Source organism: Panthera uncia (genome assembly GCF_023721935.1).
Source record: "Panthera uncia isolate 11264 chromosome A1 unlocalized genomic scaffold, Puncia_PCG_1.0 HiC_scaffold_16, whole genome shotgun sequence".
NCBI lineage: Eukaryota > Metazoa > Chordata > Mammalia > Carnivora > Felidae > Panthera > Panthera uncia.
Genome location: NW_026057576.1, coordinates 35,404,828 through 35,432,065, shown reverse-complemented (window position 1 = coordinate 35,432,065; position 27,238 = coordinate 35,404,828). Strand labels below are relative to the sequence as shown.

The following is a 27,238-nucleotide window of genomic DNA, read 5'->3' as shown; positions in this document are numbered from 1 at the left end:
CGGTCCGTGAGTTCGAGCCCCACGTTGGGCTCTGTGCTGACAGCTCAGAGCCTGGAGCCTGTTTCAGATTCTGTGTCTCCCTCTCTCTGACCCTCCCCCGTTCATGCTCTGTCTCTCTCTGTCTCAAAAATAAATAAACATTAAAAAAAATTAAAAAAAAAGAATTCTGGGCTTTAATGGGGAGAGATGAAGGTTGGATTATAAATGAAACCTTAAAGCAAAAACATGGGACTAGAAACAATTTTGCTGATAAAGAAAGCTACAGAAGTGCAATGTGATAAGCTTCGTGTATTCAATTATATAAGCAAAAGAGTTTTTAAAAGCAGACAACTGGTGTAATTAGTATTTAAGTCAATATACAGTTGTTATTTTACCACTGGAGATTTTCCTAGAGGGGAGACAATAGGTTTACAATAGCCACACAGAAGAATAAATGCAAGGGTTTTCTTTACTGCTACTTATCAAAAGGATAAAGATTATAAAGATGTGAAGTGGGTTAACCACACCCCCAATGTTTTCCCAGAATTTTCTTAAAATTCCCAAAATTTTCTTAAAGCAGGGAGGGACAATCACCACATTTGGCTACTTTGTAGGATGTATCTCAAAGTCAGCTGCTCACTGGAATGATGGGATGCTTGATTTCTACCTCTACAGCTCCTGATGCAACTGGCCTAGAGCACAGACTGGGAATTTTTTAAGTCCCCCTGCTCATTTTCGTGAAGCCACAGTTGATGACCACTGCTTTACTGTAAAGGAGAGAGAGGGGGGATGAGTATGTGTATAAGATAAAATCTCTCTCTCTCTCCCACACCATGTGTACACACACACACACACACACACACACACACACTGACTTATATAGTTTTCTCAAAGCCCCTTATCCCTCCCTGGCAGTGAACACACCAAAGCCCCTTTTATTTCTGTTCTAAGAAAGATTACCTGAGGTTGTCTTCATTCTGACAGACTTGGAAAAATCAAGTGGGAAAGCAAGGGAGAGTATGAGACGGAAAAATAAAGGGAAAGAGACAGATCATCACTGTCTTGCTGTGTATATTTTTGTGTATTTTATTATTTTCACACTCTATGGTTTAACTGGATAAGAATCAGAATACTAAAAGATTCCACAAGCTGTGAAAATGTTGCATTTGCTTTTTCTTAAATATTTATACAATTTTCCTCAAATGTGATCTCATAAAGTTTACAAATCCTTCTTTTCCTGTCACTAATCTGCATTTTGTCAACTTGCATACCTTTTCAAAATCCAAAATGTTCTCAACCATGACCTTTTCAAAAGTACTTTGGGTTACCTGTTGTGAGTTTAACTACTTTGCCCCAAACACTTTATCAATAAATAGCACATTCTTTCCTTCAGGTCTTTAATATGCAAAGTGGAGAAAAAAAGTGTTTCTTCTGCATCACATTTCTCAGCTATGGAGTTCTCTCACCTTAGCTAAATATTTAATTCTGCCTTCTAGTCTCATATTTCTAGTACAGCAATCATAAAGGCCACCCATTATAATTTGCTTCCTATAATTGAATGTTTCAATTTAGATATTTCTAATCTCTAAATTTTCAAAGAAAGAAACAGAATTTTAACTAGAAAAGAATTCATCAGTATCAAAGGATATCAGTTCAGCCAGCAGTCTCCAGGGAGCTTTGGAATTATAGGAGCCAGTTCATGACTACTTTCTTACCTCTTAAATGTGTTTTCTTCAAAAGTTGGCTATGATCTCTTTTCTCTGATTTCATGCTGACTGTCCCTAATTAAACTGTAAGTGGCTGGGTCTTTCCCCAGAGTATCCTTTGATTAGCAATTACACTTGTGTTTTTTTCTCAATTGTCTAAAAGTAATTTGTTGACTAGAGTTTTCTCCAAAAATACTTCAATGACTCCCAATTACAGGTCTTACACTCAATAGTAATAATTGTTTTCAAAGATATCAGGTGTAATATACTTGTGTATCTTTAACCACTTTTTTCCAACTTTCAAATCTCAGTTTTGAAATCACTTTTATACCCAGCCTTTGTTGAACTTAGTGAAAAGTTTAAGGAATCAGGCATCAGGCAGTCTATATTTGAATATTGAATCCTGCCCCCTAATCAGCTGTCATCTTTGAAAAGCTGTACTACTTCCTCAAAAGTTATAGTAACTTCTTCAATCTTACTTTACAGTCATTGATAAAATTTTAAGGAAAATACACAGGTTAAAGCATTTTGTAAGCTATAAAACAATACATATATATATATATATATATATATATATATTTTATTAACTTTGTTTTCAGCACTGATGTTTCCTTCAAAACTAACAGGTAGTTATAATATTCTACAATTTAAGAGCTTCCCCCCACCTCTTTTTAAAGTTTATTTATTTAGAGAGACAGATCACGAGTTAGGGAGGAGCAGAGAGGAAGAGAGAGAATCCCACGCAGGCTTCGTGCTATCAGCACAGAGCCCACTGCAGGACTGGAACTCATGAATTGTGAGATCATGACCTGAGCCAAAATCAGAAATCAGATTCTTAACTGACTCAGCCACCCACGTACCCCTTCAATTTAAGAAGTGTTTTTGAAAGACTGATCCAACCCCACTGCCCCTTTAACAATACCTTTTCCTCATTAGCTTGAACTCATGGTCAAAATGCCACCATCAGAGGCCATTTACCTGATTAAAGTACACTTATCTCTAGAGTAATAACATATAGTCAGTGATAGTGCTGTTTTGAGGTTAAATGCATGGGTACTGGGACAATAATGCCTGGATTTAAATCCCAGCTCTATCATTTGTTAGCTTTATGGCCTTGAGCAAATTTGTTAACTCCCTTCATTTTAATATCTTTATGTCCAAAATGGGAATAATTATAGTATGTACCTCATGGGGTTGCTATAACGATTAAATGAATTAATGCACATTAAGTGTTTAGAACGGAGCCTGGCACATAGCAGAAATTAAATAAATGTTATAACTAACTTTGTTATTGCTGTTATCATTATTAGCTCACCCGTCTTCCTTATATTAGCTGTTGCTTTTCTCCTAACTGCTGCCCACATAATGTATCTTGTTCTCCCACTATTATATTCAAATGTCATTATTTCCAGGACACCTTCCCTGACTTTTCTCGTCCCTCCCCCTACACCAAATACAAGAGATGGGTAGAATGAAAGAGGAGAGATGGATAGGCACCAAAGAAAAATTTCCTTTTCATAATTTTACTTAAAATTTGCATTACCTATGGGAAATATAAAATGTCTGAGAAAAGGATAGTACATCCTTTCCTTTGCCTATCCCCAACCCAATGTGACACCAAGAACAGGGAATAAAAGGCTATTTTCATCTATGAAATCATTCTCTGCTGCCAGTGGGTTGTATCAAAGCAAAAATTGCACTGACAAAAGTCTTCCCCCAAATTTCTATGTTGAAGCTCTAATCCCCAATATGATGGTATTTAGAGATGGGTTCTTTGGGAAGTAATTAAGTTTAGATGAGGTCATGAGAGTGGGGCCCTAATGATGAGACCAGTGCCCTTCAAAAAAAGAAACATCAGAGAGCCTTCTTGACCTCTCCCCTCCCACCTCCCCACCCCTGCCCCTGGTCATGAAGGACACAGTGAGAAGGTAACTATCTGCAAGCCAGGACAAGCTCCCTCATGCAAACTGGACCATGTTAACACCCTGGTCTCCAAAACCATGAAAAATAAACTCCTACTGTGTAAGCCACCCAGTCTATGGTATTTTGTTATAGTGGCATGAGCTCAGTAAGACACAAGGCTACAGTCCATAGAGAAAAGAGACCAGAACTCAGACTATGCTTAACTCCATTAACACAAAAGGTGAGAAGGATCTTAAGTGCTGGAGTAGCTAGTGGAAAAGTACTGAAGAATGCTGGGGGTCGGGTGGGGTAAGGGGAGTTCTCAATGAGATGTGTTGAGCACATTGAGTTATTCATCAGTTTGCAAATGGTTTTCTCTGTGTTTTGGCCATCAGGGTTTTCTAACTGGCTCCCAATGAAGTCAGACTGAGAGAGAGGGGCACTGAACCACCTTGATGATTACACTTCAAAGAGATGGCTCCCAGGTCCCCGAGAAAGACATTCCTGGGTTGTAAAACTAGTGTGTGTCTTCCAAGAATATTTGCATATAAAATGGCCAGAGAAAGAATTTACCATCACAAATTTTCTAAAGTAAGTGTTCTAAGAAAAAGGAGGTCAGCGGTCTGTCAAAGTTCAGCCAAGCTGAGGGGAATGGTAAGATATTTTTGGTCAGTTGCTACTCTCATCCCTAAACCACCTATTTACCCCCTTTAACTGACTACACAGGAATGAAAATACTGGCCCTATCAGATCCTCTGTGTCATCCTCATTTTATTCTCTACCTCAACGCGCATTTATCCCATTGGAATTTGACAATTTTAGTTCCATTCACATGTTGATTTCAGAGTCCTCCTGCACCGAGGAGTTCCCATGTATAGCAATGAACTGAAATGTAAAATCATGGACTTACAACACTAATATGAAAGTAATAATATAATATACCTGTGTTTCATGGTTGTGTATAGGCATTTATGTATAATAATTTATCTTTGGAAAGAGCAAATATTCATAAACAGAAATTAACAGTAGTAATTTTTTTAACAGTTTATGCTATTGATATATTGTTAACATTTATTATATCAAGTAACGAAAGACTCCTTATTTCATGGACCAAGATTTGTAAAGTAGGTTTGAGTTTACTCAACAGATAAATCTTGGCTCTGATTCTAATTTGAGAAATTGTTTCTTTCTGATCTTCAAATCAAGAAAACTAGTGTCTTTGTTCATATGTATCAGCTCTTTTAAATAAGCAGTAATAAACAGAACAAAATTCATGCTGCATGCTTTTGTAAAACTCCACCAAATCTTTCTTGATTTTTGTCAGATCATATTGAAACCACTGCACCAAGTTCATAAGCAAACAGCAACTGAGGACTGAGCCAGCTTTGAATATGAATAAAGAAACTTTTGAAAATCCTAGAAACTAACATTAATTCTATTTATAAACAAGTTTTCACAAGGTGACTTTTTTCTTAAAAGCACATGTTGAGTTCATTCAAGTGATGTATTGTCAGAAAGTCTAAACATTACTAATTTTATTTACCTGGAAAGGAAAAAGGAAGTATGTTGACTTTAAAATAGTCAAGAAGAATGAAGCAATGTTACCAAGGTTAAAATATTGACCTCATAAGCCTGTATGAAATCTATGAATGGAGGGAAGCCTACATTATTTAAGTACAAAATCTAGTAAAGCAAAGTCAAAACCTCCATAAAAATTAAAAAGGAGGAAGGCTTAGTGAAAAAAATGCTGAAATTGAATATATACAGTAATTCTAAAATGGTAAAGATGTAAATTACTTTCATTTTAAGTGCTGAAGGCTATTTTATTTTCTAATGTAAAAAAATACATCATTTTTCCCCTCCCTATTTGAGGACACACTGGTGAGAGAAGAAGTGTACTGTGGGGCACCATTCATTTTCAATAATCAGAATCTAAGAGAAGCTAAGAGGATGAAGAACTCATTAGCAAGCTGTCTTTCATGGTTTTGTGTTTTTATTCAAGTAATGTGAAAAGGAAGACAAAATAAATCCACAATTGATGTTATATTAGGCTCACAGGAAAAGGACATTAAACCTACACCAAGGGGAACCATTGCTCCTACTCACTGGCTACAACACACTCAAGCTCACTTCACACCCCAACTTACTCTGAATATTGCTCCTCGTTCTAGTTATACTGAAGCGTAGAGTTATCTTAAAGACTATGTGACAGCCTAAATTCTGTTTATTCAAAGGAAATTTTCTATTTCTTCTCTTCATCTTTAAAAACTAGTTGTTCCTGGGGCGCCTGGGTGGCTCAGTCGGTTAAGCGGCCGACCGGCTCAGGTCATGATCTCACGTCCGTGAGTTCGAGCCCCGCGTCAGGCTCTGTGCTGACAGCTCAGAGCCTGGAGCCTGTTTCAGATTCTGTGTCTCCCTCTCTCTGACCCTCCCCCATTCGTGCTCTGTCTCTCTTTGTCTCAAAAATAAACGTTAAAAAAAATTAAAAAAAAACAACTAGTTGTTCCTTAAATTAAATGAATATCTACTCCAGATTCAGATTCATCAAAGAGAGAACATGGAAGCATTCATTTATGGTCCTACAAGGTCTATAAGGTACAAAGTCTACTTGTTTTATTTCAAACACTGAATAATAGAAAGCAAATGTTACTAATTCTACTCTGGTTGGATTGATGAATGGAAATACAAGGCAATTGTACTGGGGAAAAAAGGGGGGTTGGGGAAATAAGAAAAAGATTTGGCAGACAAATGGAGATGTTCTCCTCACAAAGCTCTTTGCTACGTGAAAACCTAAACTCTTGATCTTTGGAGAACTAACCCATGAATTTCACCCTTATCTAAACAGGATTAGGAAGGAATAGTTATTGTCCTCAGGGATGAAACAGAAATAGAATGTTATCAGTGTAACTTCACTCTAGTAGCTTAAACATGTCAGGCAACACAGTACCTTTATGTAGTGTACAAACCTTGTTAATTACTTGCATTATCTTGTTATCCGGGTTTCATAATAGGTAGTGGATAAATTATAATTGGCACATCCTTAAAGACTATAGATTAAGGAATAAACACACTAGAAAAAAATGTATCTCTACTGATTGCCTTCAAAATCCTCAATAGATGTAGTCAAGAAATGACTTAAAAACCTTCCCTCTGACAGTAATGGATCATTTGTCAGTTGTTACTGTAAAGTGATGATAGAGTTATTGTGTAGTGAAGTACTTAGCACCCAATTCTTCTTTTTTTCTTTTTTTTTTTCAGCTATTTATACCTTGGCAATCATTCTAGGGAAGAATGGGAATTGGCACTGAAACAGAGACTCCTAACGCCTTCAAGGAAAAGTCTATTTTATTCTGAAATCATTTTCAATGACTAGCACATATCCAACAATACATACTGGAGATCAACAATTCTGTGACAAAATTTCATATCTAACAATCTAAGACTAGGATGAACTCCTGCTGGTTTCTTTTCAGGAACCACAACAGAGTAAAAGAAGCCACAGAACTATACTGAGATACTTACTCTTCAAAGCATTTTGCATTGCAACAATATTGTAGTTGTTTTTCAAATACTGACAGGTGAACCTTTAAAATTGCAAATAAAGTTTCTTTTGTAAGTCTGATCCAAACTTTGTCCTTTAGTAAGGAAGTTCTCATTATTTCTTACATACATAGAATTTGTAATAGGGAAAAATTGGTTAGGTTCTTTAATATTATTTTCTTCTAATATTTCTTCAATAATTTTATACATGTATAGTGAAACTTTAATGTTATAAATTTAATTCTCTTATCTATAACATATCACACAATATTATCTAACAGTTAATAATTTGATTTTTTTTCTCATGAGGTAACCTAGGTTTGCAGGTTTGAAATGTACCTCCCAAAACATAATTTAACCACAAGGGTAGACGGATCCAAACACATTCACATAACACATGTATGGGTACATTCAGATCTTCTAAGAAAATAGGGAATGACAATTCCAAATGGGACACAAGCCCTGTATCTCTGAACTGAATCTAAATATCGATGTTTTAAAGTGACTTAAGTTAAATGACAGAACCAAACTTAACACCTATGTAAGCATTCATGTCAACTGAGGATTCCCACTGGCTTATGAAAGATATTTCAGTGAATATGCCATGTTTCACCTGACTCCTAAACACTGAAATTACACTCTAAGGAGATATGGCAGTTCTTTCTCAAGGCCTAAAATTATTTTTTTTTAAATTCTAGGCAAAATGCTAATCTTTTGGGAATTCTCCAAACCAAATGGATTTTAAATTTCAGTACCTAAAAAATTGATATTTAGCCTCAGGGGAAAAAGTACAAACTAAACAAGCTGCCTCTGAATATATACATGTTACTCAGAGACAGAATCTACAAATAACATACTAAAGTCATTTTGCTCAATAAAAGATGGGAAACTTCCCAAATAAAATTAACACAGCTTTGATACCCAAACTTTACAAATATAGCACAAGAAAGAAGATAGTGGAGTAATTTCATTAAAAAATACAGACATGAACACCTTAAAAAATATCATACAACTCTAATCTGAAAATGTACTAAGTAGATAGCACACCATAATCCAATAGAAGAGATTTAAAAATATAGATATGTGCCTCAAAATTAGGAAATCAATTCAGAGAACACATTATCGATATTTCAAAAGTTTAAAAATATATAATTATCTCAATACATGTTATTAAACAAATACATATTTCAATAAAGTGTTAAGCTTTAATATCAATCCTGGTTATTTTTTAAATCCTTAAGAGGATTAAAAAAGGGAAAAAAATCTTTAAAATTATGATGCATATCTGGCCAAAATCCAACTGTAGTCTTAACAAATACATATTAAAGTAGTTATAACAAATGGAACAAAGCAAGGTTGCTATCACCACCAAGACTAAAAATACTCTAGCCAAAGGAATATATAAAAAAGGGGGAAATGTGATAGAAGTTGTAATTATCCAAAAAGAAGACAAAACTCTCATTATTTGTACATGATGCTATTGTTAACTTAAAAAAAAATCCCACAAAATGATTAAATAACTGATAAAACATATGAGTTTATTATGTTTATTTTTTTTAAATATAGGAATCAGTACATCTTTCATGTACTCAAATAGTCCACTAGAACACTTTTTAAAAATCAATCACAAAATAATATCATAATAACATATAAAACTATTTGCAGTAACTTTAACAAAAAAAATTAATCAGAAACATAAAAAAGAATAGGGAAATACTATTCCTGAATAGAAGCATAGAATATTTTAAGACCAAAATTCTCATCAAAATAATTTAGAGAAAATTTAAGAGGCATTTAACAAAAAACTAAAACTTACGTGCTATATATAGAAGAGTGACCAGGATATTTTTGAGACAGAGAAGTGTTGCTTGGCTTCTGTATTTCAAATGACAAAAAACTAATTTTAAACATGAACAAGAGGGGCGCCTGGGTGGCTCAGTCGGTTAAGCGGCCGACTTCGGCTCAGGTCATGATCTCGCAGTCCGTGAGTTCAAGCCCCTCGTCGGGCTCTGTGCTGACAGCTCAGAGCCTGGAGCCTGTTTCAGATTCTGTGTCTCCCTCTCTCTCTGACCCTCCCCCCTTCATGCTCTGTCTCTCTCTGTCTCAAAAATAAATAAACGTTAAAAAAAAAAATTAAAAAAAGAAAAAAAAACATGAACAAGAAAAAAAATGCCTGCTACTATTACTACTACCCAACACTCTATTGTCACTCCTAGCCAATGCAGGAAGAACAAAAATGAGAAATAAACACTGGAAATAAAGATTAAATTGTGTCACTATTTGTCTATGTTACGATTGTTCTGCTATAAAATCCACAAGAATCATCTGGAAAACTATTATAACTAGTAACATTTTGTAGTATGTTAGTAAGACAAAAATTTGACAGGAAAAGTTTAATAGTTTCCTATACACAAAAGAATAAACCGACAACAGAATATATAATGAGAAGGAAAAAAAACCCACAAAAGCAAAGAAAACCCATAAATAAAGAAAAATAATCCTTCAAGATGAGTGAAAACAGTAATAGTCTTTTCTGCTAGAAGTAAAACTTTTCATGAAACTCAAGTAAATAAAAGAGTATTTTATTAGCTGGGAATGGAAAAAAATAGATAATGAAATAAAACAGTGATTTCGGAAATAAATCTACATATTAGGAGAATATATTCTATAAAAAGATGAAATTTCAAATCAAAGTGAGGCCATGTAATTAATAAACAGTATTGGATCATTTGGGAAAAAAAGAAAGTAGAGAGCTGTACTTCACATCATGCACTCAAGTAAATTATAGCATATCAAAAATTTCAATGTAAAACATGTATAAAATACTGGAAAAGCTATAGAAAAATATTTGTACAATCTTATAAAAGGAAAGATACAAAGCCTAGGAATAACAAAAAAATGAGATTTGATAAAATTTTAAACAACTATATGTTAAAATGTACCATAAATAAAGTTAAAAGACAATACTATTCAAGGACCGTTTGGCAAACTATAGCCCATGAAATGGCTGCTGATTTGTGTAAATAAAGCTTTACTGGAAGGCGGCAGCACCGACTCATTTACATATTATCTATGGCTGCTGTCCTAGTACAAGAACAGACTTGAGTATTGTCACCAGGCTCAGACAGCCCACAACCCCTAAAATGTTGCCAATCCTTCATCTAGGAGAAAATATTTGTAACATACCCGACAGACAAAAGATTTCTATTTCAACTGACCACTAAAATAAGCTGTCAACCACACAAAGCTGAGTTTACTAATTATAGCACCAAAGGAAAATACTTCCTTGAGAGAGTCTTGGTATTATCAGAAACTGGCAGTGAAGGGAGGATATGTACAGGGTTTTGAACTCTGGTTTCTAGTGATTAAAGGCAAGTCTTTCAGTAAAGACATCTGACTGTAATAGAAAATAATACCAGTACTAATACTAATAATATAACAATCTTATTAAAGTATAATAGGCATAAGATAAACTACCCATATTTGAAAAAGACAATTTGATGTTTTGACATATGTATACACCTATGATACCATAACCATAATCAAATAGTGAATAAATATATCCTCCCCAGAAGATTCCTCCTGCTCCTCCCTGCAAAATTCCTTCTCCCTAGTCAGTCACAAGGGATGTCACCGTATTAGTTTAGATCTACATTAATTTGTCTTGGCAATGTTTTGTAGTTTCAAACAGCAGTCTTTTATCATTACCTATGATGTTAGCTGTATGTTTTTCATAGACATTTATCACATTAGAAAGTCCCTTTTACTCCTAATTTTCTCAGAGTTTTTCATCAGGAATAGAACTTGGATTTTATCAAATCTATTTTTTCTGTATCTACTTACATGACCATATGCTACATATAATATCTGAAAGAGCAATCTTATTTGTCAGAAACTATCCTACTGACCATGATCGTCAAAAAAGTGGTAAAATATCGACTTCCTGTAAATGTCAGTAATGAAAAGTCTATTCAGTTCATACAATTTAACTACGACCAATGTCTGTCCATTGAGTCTAAGACAGAGCAATACTACAGTATAAATTTACTCTCTCCTTACTTCAATCATTCATTCCTGTTACAATTTTTAAACGTATTGAAACAAGAAAAGAAAGAGAGGGAGAGATAGAGAGACAAGGGGACAAGGAAATCAGGAGGATGAAAACAATCTAATGAAATACAAGCAATGCACAGAAAAAATTTAAATATCCAATTACATGTGCAAATATGCTCATTATAAATAATTACTTGTTGGAATGTCTTTCTAATTTTTTTATTATGTTTCATAAATCTATTCATTCTCATGCCAACACTGCATTGCTATATTTATTTTCTCTTTTAAATTATTTATTTTAATACAAAGTAACATAAATTCCCTTTATTTGTCCTTCAGAAAAACTTTTGGCTATTTTTCTTGTATATTTTTGTAAATAAGGTTTAAAATTTTTAAGTAATTATGTATTTTACTATATTTTAAATTTATTTTATTTTATTTTATTTTATTTTATTTTAATCTTAATTTTTGAGGGTGAATGAGAGTGCACAAGCAGGGGAAAGGCAGAGAAAGAGGGAAAAGAGTCTTAAGCAGACTCACTCAGCTCAGAGCCCAACTCGGGGCTGGATTCAATGACTGACTGAGTCACCCAGGCCCCCCTACTGTGTTTTAAATTTTAAAATTCCATAATGTGGATGTATGCCATAACCATTTTTATTATTTCCACCAGAGTAGAAATTAAGTATCCATTAGTGGTGGTGAAGTAGATACTTAATCCTATTAGTCACTTTCATTCACTAAGAATTTCCTGCATCTGGGCTTTATTTAAGAGTATCACAACAGTTGAGCGGTGCCTGGGTAGTTCAGTCAGTTAAGCATTGGACCCTTGACTTCGGCTTAGGTCATAATCTCACGGTTTGTGAGTTTGAGCCCCACATTAGGCTCTTTGCTGACAGCGCAGAGCCTGCTTGGGAATCTCTCTCTGCCCTCCCCCTGCTCGTGTGCACTCTCTCTCTCTCTCAAAATAAATAAACTTAAAAAATATTTTTTAGAAAAAGCATCACAACAGTTGAATGATGGTATCTCTGGGTAGTGATTTTTAGTCTAAGCAAAAGAGGTAAGGCAACCTACTGACTCAGCAAAAACAACAAAGAGCACAACACACAAAGAGCCTAATCACAAATTCATTTTGGCAAGAGAATTCAGTAAATATTCAATAGCCAGGAGTGCAGAAAATAAAATCCAGGTTAATTATACAAACCATCCATAACTCACAGATCTAATACATCTTAAATACCAAATAAATACAACATTAAAAAAAATAATATAAAAACTTATATAGAGATAGTTTGAACACCTGAAAGAGATTTGGAAATGTCGAAATGTCTGAAGATGACAGATGTGTTCATTCCCAATCTGTCAATGATTCTACTACATACACTCCTTCCTTCAGAGACCCTCCAGGAATAACTATGTTTCAGTCTTACTTATCAATTACATGGTTTCTAAATCTATATATATCTAGTCTAATATTTCCTGGACTATGCAGGTCATAGTCTATAGAACCTAAAACACTGTTTTATCATCAAACCATCTCTTCCACCTTGCCTGGCATGCTTACTGTTACTGAGTCACTCCTTTTACATGGGATAATACTAGTGTTATATCTTTTTTTTTCAACCACTTCTTTTGTTGTCCTTATCTTTCTCAAATCTTTACCCTTCTATCATTTCCAAAATCATGAGCTGCTTTCAGTCATAAAATAGCAACTATTCAGTGAGCATCTAATACATATTAAGTTTCGAATCTCATCCTGAAAAGTAGACATTATCCTCCACTTACGGAATAAGACACTGAAACACATGGAAGTTGTTGTTCACCCTTCTCCCCTAAAATCACCTTTAGCTAGTACATGGCTTAGCTGGGATTTAGACCAACATCTGTCCAAATTCATGACGCCCCCAATTTAACTACACTCTATGTTTCCAAACTCTTTTCCAAGCACAAATAAACCAATAACAAAAGCCAGTTTATCTAAATGCTCTTGATACGATCCTTTCCCATGAAAGAAATCCAGCTTATTTTTCAATCATTATTTACTCATAATTTATACTTTCCCCAAATTGTCCCACTCTTACTTAAGTGCATGTATGTGAATTTTGTGATCTCCACAGTTTGCAAGAAAATATATATCATTTGTTAATTTAACAATATGTGTTGATTTATGTGCTGAGTTCCTGTTATTATTCTCAGTCCCTTTAATTCACAACTCTATTATTTATCTCCTTAATGCAAGTTTTCTTAATATGCCCCAAAACAAGCCTCGAGATCATCTATACTAAGCACTCCAAAAATCATCTGGAATTCAGGAGTATCGTCTCTTTACGGTTGCAGTCCTTGCATGCACGTACTCAGTTTATAGAGATGTGTCCATCCATTCATTGTGTTTATGGTGCCTCCCTTACCCATCACTATGGATGGGATGCCAGCCTAGAGCTCTCCATGGTACCTGATGCAGTAGTCAATGAGTGAATGCTTATATCTCACTTACCTTAGCTACATGCTCTGGAAAAAAAGGTGAGAATCAGGTCATTCATACATGCAGAGGATGGCTGAACACAGGAAAAAAATGTTTTATCTTAATTATATAGGTGAATGAAGCCAGAAGGTGGCATACTAGAATGTAAAGGACATAGGGTCTTAAATGCATTAGTGTCTATCTACAATCAAGCCTGATATTCTGATCACCAAAACAGGGCAGGATTAGAGGACCACAATACTCAAATGTAAAAATACCCTCCAGTACACATAAGACAGAATCAAGATTGGCACGGAGTTAAACTATGAATGAGGTGGCTACTCTTGGGAGGCTTTCAACAAATGTTCATTAATTGAATAAATGCCTACAAGATTGTTCCTTTTTAGTGTCAATGCTGTGATTCTGTCTATACAGAAATGGGATGGTGTAGAGTTGAAGGGAATTTTGTTCTCCATACATCATCCATGCACTTTATCTCAGACTTACAGTGATTTGATCATATACAACCCAATAAAATTCCTATTGTCATGTAATAAAATAGCATATTATAAATAACTTTATTAATGTTGTATGATTTATAAAGAAAATGCAATATTCTGGTCTTATTAAATGTAAGCAAATTCACCAAAATATCAATAGGGTATGTAATTAAAAGAAATAGCTGGCTTGCTTGATTTTGTTTATGTTAAGCAATAAAAATAATAAAAATATGAACATAGTCTTATTCTAAGAAATATTAAAATCCTAATAACCGTCTGGTATTTTGCTCATGCTCTAACATATCCTTTTAGTACTTTACTCTTCAGCAAAAATTGCAGTTTCCAAAGACAAAAATCTAATTGCATAGTGTTAAATCTGCTTTCTTCCAAACACTTCAAAAAATGAAAACAAATGAAAATCACTTTAATGTACATAACTAAAAAGTAGCTGCTTTTGCATTCTCACAAAGCACTATTAATTTCAAACAAAAGTTTTACCTCTTTCTGTTGCTAAACCACCAGTATTTTATTTTGTACTTAACTTATTTTCTTTAATGCACTTTTTGAAATTCAGCATAACATCTTTAAAATAGTAATCATTTTTCTTTATGGTGACTAAAGTTAAAAGCTGCTCCACTGTTGTGCTAATTCTTTTGTTTTTCTCCCCAGCAGCATCAGTGAGCACTGGGCACCAAGCTAGGAAGTTGGTTACAAAAATCACAGTCACGAAAGATCCCATTTATTAAACAATGATTCTAGATTGCAAGGTATCTTCTGATCGCAAATATTGGCTTGCCCAAATATTTATTGCCTTTAGTTAAGATAGTTTTCCATCATAATCTATAAAAATCAGATAAGAACCCACTTGAAATTCTCTTTACTGGACTTAATCAGCTTGGGCAGTTATTATTCAACCATTCTTACTATACTGATAAGTCATGTTAACATTTTCGTAAAAGTGAGGATGATGACTGAGATGCTAAAACAGCCCTGATAAGGCATTGTCTTCCTTTTGAATTAATTGATATAATTGAATATTAGTTTCAGTTGTACAGTATAAAGATTCAATATTTGTGTATATTGCGAAATGATCACCATAATTAGTTAACATCCATCACCATACATACAAGTGTTTTTCCTGTGATGAGAATTTTTAAGATATACTCTCTTAGTAACTTTCAAACATACAATACAGTATTATTAACTATACCCTTTCTTTAGTATATTAACTATACTCTTTCTATAGAGAGACATTCATCCTGAGTGTGTGGTTGAAATAAGGGATACACCAATAACTGCAGTGGAACAACTGGTAAAGCAAGGCTTTAAGGATCCAGCGAATGACAAGTGGGGCAATTTGTCACAGCAGTAAGATGGATCTGGAACAGCCCAGGCCAACAGCCTTGCACACAGCAAGCACTCTATTGTAGCAAGGGCTTTAAGCAGATCAGGAAGTCAAGAGGCAAATGTGAGAGGAGGAAGATCAGCCCCAGGCACAAGTATGGAGTAGATACATTTTTGCTCAGTTTCAGAACTCTACACCTCATTTGTTTCTCCGGATGTTTTGGCGCAACCTTATTCCTGCCTCGGGCATTCAATCCTAAAATGTGCATCTGGTTTCCTCAAATATCCTCAGGGCCACTCTCACCTTACTTCCATTTCATCTTTCTACCTAGAAAATTCAAAGTATATTATCTCCTAACACATATCAAAAAATTGTCTCCTAACCTCTATTTTGCATTCTTTGATTTCACTTATCTACACATGAAAGCAGTTCTATACCACATTCACTCTAAAATGCTAATGGCTGGGGGTAAAAAAAAAAAAAAAAAAAAAAAAAGAAAGAAAGAAAGAAAGATTATTCCACTCAGGAAGATTTACATTTTTAAAGCTGTCTGTAACTTAACCAATGTTTTCATGTGAAATTTCAGGAGGCATAGTGTTAAAAGTGAGGATGATTTTTTTTTAACATTCCAGAGCCATTGCAATGTTTGCTATTCAGATCATTATTTTCTCCACCTTACTATCAAGGGCTGTTTCTTCTACTGAAAACAGCTGTAATCATAAACCAAATATAATCTCCATCCATACACAGTATAGGAGAGACTATTAATAATTTGTCTGTTGTTCTCAGACACTTATAAATACAAACATAAAAATATTTGTGCCTGTCTCCTAATACCTTCTACCCCAGACACATTTTTTTTTTTTAAAAGGGATCTAACATGAAGATACTTAGAGGGGCACCTGGGTGGCTCAGTTGGTTAAGCTTCTGACTTCAACTCCGGTTATGACCTGGCAGTCAACTCCGGTTATGACTGAGCCCTGCATCAGGCTCTGTGCTGACAGACAAGAGCCTGGAGCCTGCTTCAGATTCTGTGTCTCCCTCTCTCTCTGTTCCTCCCCCGCTTGCCTCTGTCTCCCCCTCTGTCTCTCTCTCTCTCAAAAATAAAGATTAAAAAAAAATTTTTTTACAGGAACTTAGACTATTTTGGTGAAGAAAAAAATGTAAAAGAAAAATTTCACTTAAATGTCAACTTAAGTCATAACAAATATGAATATGTGAACTACTGTGGACTAATATTATCTGTGCACAGATTTTCCCTTATATGCTAAAGTGTTCTCGATAGTTTATTATTGACCTTAGGAAAGTTAGAAATTCTAGGATCATGAGGAAGCCTACTTCTTCAATGATGACTCTTTTTCAACTGGCATAACCATTTCTTTATCTTATCCCTGGAAAAATTAACTACTCTTGATTATTTTCAAATGTAGAACAAAATCGAGGAAAATAAGCATCAAGATAAATAATAATATAATGGGTCCAACTCATTAAGTGAAATAAGAATCTGAGGCTATAGAGACTCGAATTAATGGAAATGTACTTCTTTATAGTAAAATGGTAACTAATGAATATAGCATAGATGAAGTTAGAAAAGCATCTATGATGGTCAAAACTAATAGGTAAAATTTTGGCGAGGAACTACAAATTTACATGGTCTCAAAAATGTTTCCCATAAGTTACAAGGGGAAAATTACTAACTTTGCGGTAAAGAACCTGGCCAATTCCACCTTAATTATGTGATCAAAGTCAACAATAATATTAGGAAAAACCAGCATCATACACCTCCTGATATACACTGAGAACAACATAATATCTCTTTACTGATACTACTGACAAGAATATGTACCTGAATCTAATCATGATAAAAGATGAAACAAACCTAATAGCAATAACTGGTACTCTTCAAAAATATCAAGGTCAAGTAAGCAAAGAAAAGAGGAGGAACTTTCCCCAATTTATGAAAACTAATGGAACATAAAAATAAATGCAATGCATGATTTAATCCTGGAATAGAAAAAAAAATGCATATAAAACATTACCGGAACAATTGACAAAATTTGAGTACAGACTATGGATTAGATAACAATACCGCATCATTGTCAAGTTTTCTGATTTTGACAACTGCAACTTTTGTAAGAGAATGTCCTTGTTCTCAGGAAACACACACTGAAATATTTAGGAAAAAAGACACTGTGCCTACAACTTACTCTCACATGGTTCACATAAAACAATCTCAATTTATATATATGATAAAGTGAGACAAAATGTAAACACTTAGTAAATCTGGGTAAAAGGTATCTGGGAAATGCTGATACTTTTCTTTCAAATTATCTGTATGTTTGAAATTGAATAAAAATACATTTTTAAAAATTTTCACAAATAAATATCCCAGCCCAGTTGATATCATCAATTCTATCATCAAACGTTTACAAAGGATAAAGTAAATAAAATAAATAGGAAATATCACCAAGCATACAGAAACTTTTCAGCAAACAGAACTTATTTTACTAGGTTAATATAATCTTGATATTACAACACTGAAAAAGACATTATAAGAAATTTACTGACTTATATCCCTCGTAAACACAGACGCACAAGACTTTACCAAAATACAAGTTGAATCCATCAATATATAGAAAGGATAATACATCATGAGCAAGTAGATTTTATATTAGGAATGCAAGGTTAATTTAACATTCAAAAATCAACATAATTCACCATGTTAGAATAAATTTTTTAAAAATAAGTTCATCTCAATAGGTGCAGGAAAAACATTTGACAAGATTCAATTACATAATCATGATAGAAAAATCTTTAGCAAGCTATCAGTAGAAGGGAAATTCACTGATCTGATAGAGGAAATTCACTGATACACAAAAAAACTATAGCTCCAGACTTTATGATAAAATACAAATCAATCTCAGTGTAGGTTGAACAAAAACTATGGCAGTGTTAAATTTCTTAGTAATATTTTGGAGTTCCTAAGTATCTCCCGCCAGTTAAAAATTATGCCATCTGTTGTAACAATTGATGTTATTAAAGCCAACAGACATAAGAAAAATTCAAATTCTGTCTCAGTTCACTGCTATCTTTCTCCATGAAACCCTAGAGAAAATACATACAAAGAGCATTCAAAAAGGAAAGGAAAATAGTATTTTACTAATTACAACCACTTTTTATTTTTTATTTTTTTATTTTATTTTTTAACGTTTATTTATTTTTGAGACAGAGAGACAGAGCATGAACGGGGGAGGGTCAGAGAGAGAGAGAGACACAGAATCTGAAACAGGCTCCAGGCTCTGAGCTGTCAGCACAGAGCCCGATGCGGGGCTCGAACTCACGGACCGCGAGATCATGACCTGAGCCGAAGTCGGCCGCTTAACCAACTGAGCCACCCAGGCACCCCTACAACCGCTTTTTAGATTTAGGTTTCAAAATAAAGAATTTTGGTTAACTGAGATGGTATTTCTCATAAGAAAGTTAAACCCAAAAGTCTTCAATGTAACCAATGATCTTCCTAATTATCCATATTCCCTCCCTATCTCATTCCCTACCACTACCCTTTCCATGTTTAAACCAATAGTCTTGGATAATAAGATGAGAAAATTTACTTGCTCCTTTCGTATTATAGCTGAATAGGCAACTTGCTCTTAAATATATTGGTAAGTAGGGTTTTAGACCGTTTCCAAAGTAGTGATTATCAAACAGGGGTTTTGATATTAAAAGACTATATTAAAAGCCCATATTAAAAGACTTTTGAAGAGTCATGGAATACTGAAAAGTTATTTAAAAATCCAGTTTCAGAGTTTCAACTGACTTTTACATTTTTCTTTTATTTTTCTTTTTGGATGTCTGATCTTATTTATTATCTTAGAAAAGCTCATTTTTGACTGGACTCAGGCTCAGAGATAGAATCTCTCAGAGAGGATAGTCTCTGTCTCTTGACAATCTATTTCTGGCATTTTTCTTTGGTCCCCTTCATTGTCTTCACCACAAGTTTCGCATATTCTGCAGCTTCTTCCTTATTTTTCTTAGTACACTGCTTTTTTTTTTTTTAGAGCAACACTGATATTTGTGATAGAGGAACAACAAGACACTAAACCTTGGGCACTCTTGTTCTTATCTGCTTTGTTTAGGGGCTCTCTCACAACATATCAGAAGACATCATCTTCTCTAGAGAGACTGAAAAGTCTGTGGATTCTGCTAGCTCTTTTGGGCCCAGGCAACAAGGCACAGTAGTATCCATGAGTCCAGGAATATCCTTCTCCCCCTTTCTAACAATGACCAAATTGAGAACACTGAGATTGGCATCCACAACCTCATACAGATCTGTGCTTTCTTTCCCCCAGTCCTCCTTAGTCTGTAGCAGGAATGCCCCTTCTCAGCAGCAGGTGGAAAAGACCATGGGTCAAGACTCCCTGCTTCATGTGGAAGCCTTGTTTGCTATTGCCACCACTGGTTCGGACCATGTAACTCTTCCATTCTTAACCCAGAGCAACAGCAGCACCTTCTGTGGCCATATGCTTTTCATAAAAGGTACGGAGTTTGCATTCATCATCCACTTCAATGAGTTTCTGGCAGCCAGCAGCTGGGAAAGAGATGTTCAGCTTCATCCTAAAGCAGCGTACCATCTCCTAGGTGCGACGACAAAGAAGTATCTTTTTTTTAACTAACCCTACCTACACCCAATGTGGGACTTGAACTACAACCCTGAGATCAAGAGGTGCATGCTCTACCTACTGAGCCAGCAAGGTTCCCCTAGCAAATGGTTCTTTTATATTTTTTTCAAACACTTGATCAGCCTAAAATGTATCATGCTGGTGCCTCTTTCCCAACTGGCTTTCTCCCAACTTTATAAAAGAAAGACCTACAGCTCATGCATCCAGAACCGTGCTATGGTGAACTGCTCCAAGTTCTAAGAACCACCAAGGCAGCTGGGGAACAATTCCAAAAGAAGATGCTGATAAAATAAAGAAAATGAATGGAAATGAATGCATTTCCAAAACAGGTAGTTACTGATTATTTGCTTAAAACAAAATGGGGTGGGGGGGCAGGAAATGTCCTAAATCTATCAACTGGTAAATCATTAAAAATAATTTTTTATGGTAGTTCAGTCTGTGATCCTTAGCAGATAAAGAAGAAGTTCAAAGTGACTGTTTTATTCATATCCACTTTTTATGAAGTGCTTTCAATATTTATATTAATAAAAAAGAAAAATAGGATAGAAGTGATACTGAACTATCTCATTCTAATAATATATTATTATTCAGCTAGGGATACATAAATTAACTGAAAAAAGTCCAACATATCATTTAAATGGATTTTTATTTAAAAAAAATTTTAAGTTTATGTTCTTTTGATTATTTTGAACTTGTAATCAGTGCAATGATAATTCAAGATTTTGACCACTTAAACACTTACTAATCATAAGAAAGACAAATTTAATTTATATACATAGCTTTAATGTGTAAAATATATTAGTGCGATCAATCAAGCATAAATACGTTTAACATTAAGGTAAAATTATGTAAGAGGAATAAAAATAACATCACAGGGAAAAATAAGTAAAATTTCTGTTAAAGAATACTCGTGTTTATTTTTTAAACAATATAAGTATTAAATTGCTATTGCATTTATCTTTCATTGGACATTTTTAAAAGGATAATACGATAGTTTTCTTTTTAAATGCCAACATTTGCAACATGCTGAAAGCTGCATCTTTATTATTTTTTTTTAACAAACCAAACATATTAATCCTCATCACCTATTTTACCAATCCCACCACCCACATTCCTTCTGGTAACCATCAGTTTGTTCTCTACAGTTAAAAGTCTGTTTCTTGGTTTGTCTCTCTTTTTTTTCCTTAGATCATTTGTTTTGTTTCTGAAATTCCACATATGAATGAAATCAAATGGTATTTGTCTTTTTCTGACTTATTTCACTTAATATTATACTCTCCAGATACATCCATGTCATTGCAAATGGCAAGTTTTCATTCTTTTTGTGGCTGAATAATATTCCATTGTATCTGTATATACCACCTCTTTATCCATTCATCAATCAATGGACACGGGCTGCTTTTGTATCTTGGCAATTGTAAATTATGCTGCTATAGACATAGGGATGCATGTATCCCTTTGAATTGGTGTTTTTGTATTCTTTAGGCAAATACCTAGTAATGTGATTGCTGGATCATAAGGTACTTCATTTTTAATATTTTGTGGAACCTCCACACTGTTTTACAGAGTGGCTATACCAGTTTGCATTCCCATCAGTTGCCAGATGGTTCCCCTTTCTCCACATTCTCACCAACACCTGTTGTTTCCTGTGTTGTTGATTTTAGCCATTCTGACAGGTTTGTGTTGTGGTTTTGATTTACATTTCCCTGATTTTGAGTGATGATGAGTATCTTTCCATATATCCATTGGTCACCTGGATGTCTTTTTTGGAAAAAAGGGTCTGTTCATTTCTTCTGCCCATTTTTAATTAGACTATTTGTTTTTTGGATGTTGAGTTATATAAGTTATTTATATATTTTGGATACTAACCCTTTATTGGATGTCATTTGCAAGTATCTTCTCCCATTCTATAGGATACCTTTTAGTTTTGTTGATTGTTTCCTTTACTGTGCAGAAGCTTTTTTATTTTGATGTAGTCCCAATAGTTTATTTTTGCTTTTATTCTCGTGTCAGGAGACATATCTAGAAAAAAAGTTGCTACAGCTGATGTCAGAGAGATTATTGCCTGTTCTCTCTTCTAGGATTTTTATTGGTTCAGGTCTCACATTTAGGTCTATAATCCATTTTGACTGTGTACAGTGTAAGAAAGTGGTCCAGTTTTGTGCTTCTGCACGTAGCTGTCTAGTTTTCCCAACACCATTTGATGAATAGACTTTTTCCCACTGGATATTATTTCCCTCTTTGAATCGCAAAGATTAATTGGCCTTATAATTACGGGTTTATTTCTGGATTTCCTATTCTGTTTCATGAATCTATGTGTCTATTTTGTACCATATACCAAACTGTTTGGTTGCTACAGCTTTGTAATATAACCTGAAGTCTGGAGTTGCGATGCTGCAGCTTTGCTTTTCTTTTTCAAGGCTGATGCAGCTGTTCAGGGTCTTTTGTTGTATTTGTACTCAGCTCATACAAATTCTAGGATTATTTGTTCTAGTTCTATAAAAAAATGCTGTTGGTATTTTGATAGGAATTTCATTACATGTGTAAATTGCTTCGGCCAGTGATAGTTACATCTTAAATGGCAACTTAGGTGTGAAAATATGATTTTTCAAAATTTCTTATAAGGGCTACACAAAAATCTTGAGAATTATTAGTCCAAAAAGTAGCAGGCTAAAATTTGGAGAGACAGATTTTCCTTTTTAAATATGGGAATATCTGTATCTAGAGCTCATCTATAGAAACTCTGAGTAATTAACTGTGAGAATTTATAAGTATTTGTACTCAATAATCAGATCAATATTAAGGGAAGTTTATAGTATTTTTTTTTAAGTCTGGTGTGATTTTTCAAGTGTTTAACAATAGAGAGCATTGCACTAAATAACCACGGAGAGAAAATTTCAACATCCATCAAATATAGGGGAAATTTTAAAGATTTGCAAAGATGAGTCAGCAACTTTCCAGTCATCAACATAGATTAATTTGATACCTTTTGTACAAACAGCATAAAACAAGTAGGAACACTGTCTCCACACCTCTATTCATCATTGACTATGATCGCTGATTCACAACCTCTCAATGAATTCATTAAAATTCCTGCTTTGGGGGCACCTGGGTGGCTCAGTCAGTTGAGTGTCTGACTTCAGCTCAGGTAATGATCTCATGGTCTGTGAGTTTGAGCCCCACATCGGGCTCTGTGCTGACAGCCCCGAGACTGGAGCCTGCTTCAGATTCTGTCTCCCTCTCTACTCCTCCCCCACTCACACTCTGTCTCCCTCTCTCTCTCAAAAATAAACATTAAAAAAATTTTTAATTCCTGTTGTTTTTTTTAAAGAGGGAGGTGTTTAAATAATTTTACACTGCTTTACTTTTCTGATCATCTTTACAGAAATAAGAGTATATCTCACCTGCTAGTTTCCTTAGGTAGAGAAGTGGTAAAGACACACTACAATCTGTTAAAGTTCTACTAGAACACATCCTAGAAAATGTAATAATTTGGGTACAGCAATAAAATGTACACATCGTGAAGTCATTTACAGAATTGGAGAGATCCTTATTCCAATTCATATTAATAAAATTTCATTTTTCAATTACACATATAATCAAGCACTGACAAATTAATATTGAGGGGGGAATTAAAATGAAGAGTGGAATGGACTCCTTATACCTAGTCTAAAATATTTACCTTATGATTTTCTAGTTAGCTATTTGAATAAGTATCATTTCCTTAGGCTTAACTCATATCTTTTTTATTTAACACTATTATGTTGTGATGATAAATTTAAAAAGTAGACTTTTTTTTCTTTTGGTTCAAACATGTTCATGACAAATAATCTATATGGAAAGAATGTCTTGAGCCCACATATATTATGAATAAGCTTTATAAGAATTGTGCCATGAATATTCAATGCCCCTAAATTAGTAAGTTAGCTATTATGAAGTCAAATACTAAAACAAAAGCTGCTGAATGCTGTCAAATTGGTGTCATCAGCTTGAAGGACCAAAATTAACTTATGTATCACACACATACATTTTTACGTTGTCAAGAAATGACTGAGTATTAACAAAAACACATTTTCATTATGCATATAAGGTAGATCAGAAGTTGATCCTTTGATATTAAGATATTAATGAAGTTATTCTACCTTTGCCTTTGCAAAATTGCTTTGCTAGAAAACTAAATAAGGAAAGAATGTAGATCCCTAGAAAACGGGGGCACTTACTTCTTAAAATTCAACTCTTTCAATCAAATGTCAGTAAATTCTGACAGTAAAGTTGGGTGGGAGGATCTTTGTTTTTACTTCTCAAAACAATCTCCCTTTGGTTATTCTCTTGGTGCACGCCAATATTGTCACAGTTTATACGCTTCGGGAGCTAAAAGGATCTCATCAGGGGCAATAAATAGCCTTTGAAAGGCAGGCTTCTACTTGGACTGCCTCTCCTAAACTGGAGTTTCTCTCTCTCTCTCTCTCTCTCTCTCTCTCTCTCTCTCTCTCTCTCTTTTTCCTTTTGAGAAAGAGAGAGAGGATGCAAGTGAGCAAGGGGAAGAGACAGAAGGAGAGACAGAATCCCACAAGGGGCAGAGAGAGAGACAGAGACAGACAGACAGAGAGACAGAGACAGAGAGATGCAGGGCTCAAACTCACCTGACATAGGGCTTGAACTCACGAACCATGACATCATGACCCGATGATAGAAGTCGGATGCTTAACTGACTGAGCCACACAGGCACCCCTCTTTTTCTCTCTTTAAAAAGAAAAAAGTTCATAAATTATTGGCCAACGTTAAAATGCTAATATATTCAAATAACATAAAACATATATTACATATAACATTATGGTAAGAAACAGAAATTTTTTAAAAGAAAAATAAACAATCTTCTAGAAATATACTTCATTGTAGCAAAGAGTTAAACACTGTTTACAATTCCCTAAATTCTAGAATGTCCTTAATTTGAATAATGTTTGATTTCTTGCTCCCATCAAAGTGAATTTTTTCAAGCTTCACAACTGCCCTTCCCTTCTCTGGGAGGGAGCCTATTGATATACTATACTATGTTCTTGGTGACTTTTCACCCGCTTCTTCCATCATTGTTAACATTAACTTCTTTCTACTAAGATCAAGAAGAGTTCATTCCCGCATAAAGTTAGGGATCCAAAGGACAGTCTTAAACATTCAGTTGTTTTACGGCCACTATGTTCAATAATTGATCAGGGATTGCCTGGACTTGGTTGGGTGAGACTAGAGTTGATTGGTACTTCTCAGCATCCTACTCTGCTAATTACAAAGTTGGTTCTCTGAATGGAGCCTAGACATTTCGACTCTCTCCTCAGTCAGAACAGGCCCAGTGGGGCCTTCCCATCTTTAGTCTCAGAGAGCCATCATTCCTCCTTGTGATTCAAGTATTTTAATTTTTTTAATGTTTATTTATTTTTGAAAGACAGAGAGTGCAAGCAGGGGAGAAGCAGAGAGAGAGGTAGACACAGAATCTGAGGCAGGCTCTAGGTTCTGAGCCGTCAGCACAGAGCCCGACATGGGGCTCGAACTCACAAACTGTGAGATCATGACCTGGGCCAAAGTCAGCCGTTTAACCAACTGAGCCACCCAGGGGCCCCAATGATTCAAGTACTTTAATCCCTGTGTCCCAAAGTCTAGGGAAAAAAAATCCCACGATCCTCATTGGCTCCTTCAAGAAGTCTCTGATCAAATAGGGTTTTCATTGGCCATTCCAGAATTCCAAAGTTTCTCAAGCAGCCATGCAACTGACGAAACCCCAGGACTCTTAATACCTTAAATACATACACATTTTTCAGATATTCTAGCAATGCAGAGTTTTTTCACATTGGCCAGTTCAGCTAGTGTCGCAAACTTAGTATTATTTTTCCAGTTTACTTCTGATCTTTAGAAGTTTGTAGAGAAGGGTGCCTGGGTGGCTCAGGTGGTTGAGCATCTGGCTTCAGCTCAGGTCATGATCTCACCATTCCTGAGTTCAAGCCCCACGTCAGGCTCTGTGGTGACAGCTCAGAGCCTGGAGCCTGTTTCAGATTCTGTGTCTCCCTCTCTGTCTCTGCCCCTCCCCAACTCATGCTCTGTCTCTCTCTCTCAAAAATGAATAAACATTAATTTTTTTAAAAAAAGTATGTAGAGAAATTAAAGTTTTAAAAATATTTTTATTATTATTCCTTTATGATCTAGATCTATTCAGATATAAATGTAAATAACAAAATAATCCTCAGGAGTAAATTATCTTCTCAATTTTTTTCTCTCCATTAAGAGAAGAAGATTTAAAAAAAAGCAAGGAATTTTGATTTTCTCAGGAAACTGGGACAAATAGTTCAACATAAATTCTATGAAATTAAACCTGCAAAATTTCAATTTTAGTCAGCAAATGTAAGCACTTATCCCTGTGTCTTTACCTACTGCATGATGGCTTTGATTGTAAGAGTTACATGCCAAGGTCCCTAGATTACAGAACAACAATAAAGGCTACCATGAATATTGATCTGCTCAGACCTGAAGGCAATGAAATTTATTTTGCCTACACCAGAAACTTGTTCTCCTCTGCTTTCTGGTGCTGGAAATAGTCTTTCTGGAAATAGTCACCCAAGTGCTCTACCTTAAAAACTTTTATCTCAACCCTACCTAAAAAAAAAAAAATTCTTTTCTATACTGAATCTCCAACTCTCCATTTAAAGCTTGTTTGGGTACATTTTGGTCACTCAATATCTCAAAGAAGATAAAAAGGACTGCACATAGTTGTGCTGGTCATTTGAATTAAATTTCACGAGAGATTATTCTTTGAAAATAAGTAAACAATATGCAATTCGGTTAACAAACACAGAACAACTCTGGAAATGGTTAAGCCCAATGCCTCTAATCAGATGAACAGATCAGTGTGACAAGTAATTGAGCTGGAAGTCAATATTTAGGATTTGGGTAAGAGGGGCAGGTAAGACCTAGAGAATGTGAGAATTGCAAGCTGGTATGGGAAAACCGAAAAAAAAAAGAGAATTGATAAGAGTATATCAGGAAGTACAGGTTCTAATAAGAAGGAGGAATAAGAGACAGCACATGGTTAA

The 27,238-nt window shown here is 34.8% G+C and overlaps 1 long non-coding RNA gene across 1 annotated transcript in view; it reads right to left on the bottom strand.

Moving 5' to 3' along the window:
* Positions 1 to 408: 408 nt before the first annotated feature.
* LOC125933843 (uncharacterized) overlaps positions 409 to 27,238 on the bottom strand; it is a 46,506-nt gene continuing 19,676 nt past the window's right edge. The window contains exons 2-3 of the long non-coding RNA XR_007461118.1: positions 24,806 to 24,905; positions 409 to 746 (exon numbers count right to left, since the gene is read on the bottom strand). This is a non-coding gene — a long non-coding RNA (uncharacterized LOC125933843). The remainder of the gene's footprint in view (positions 747 to 24,805; positions 24,906 to 27,238) is intronic.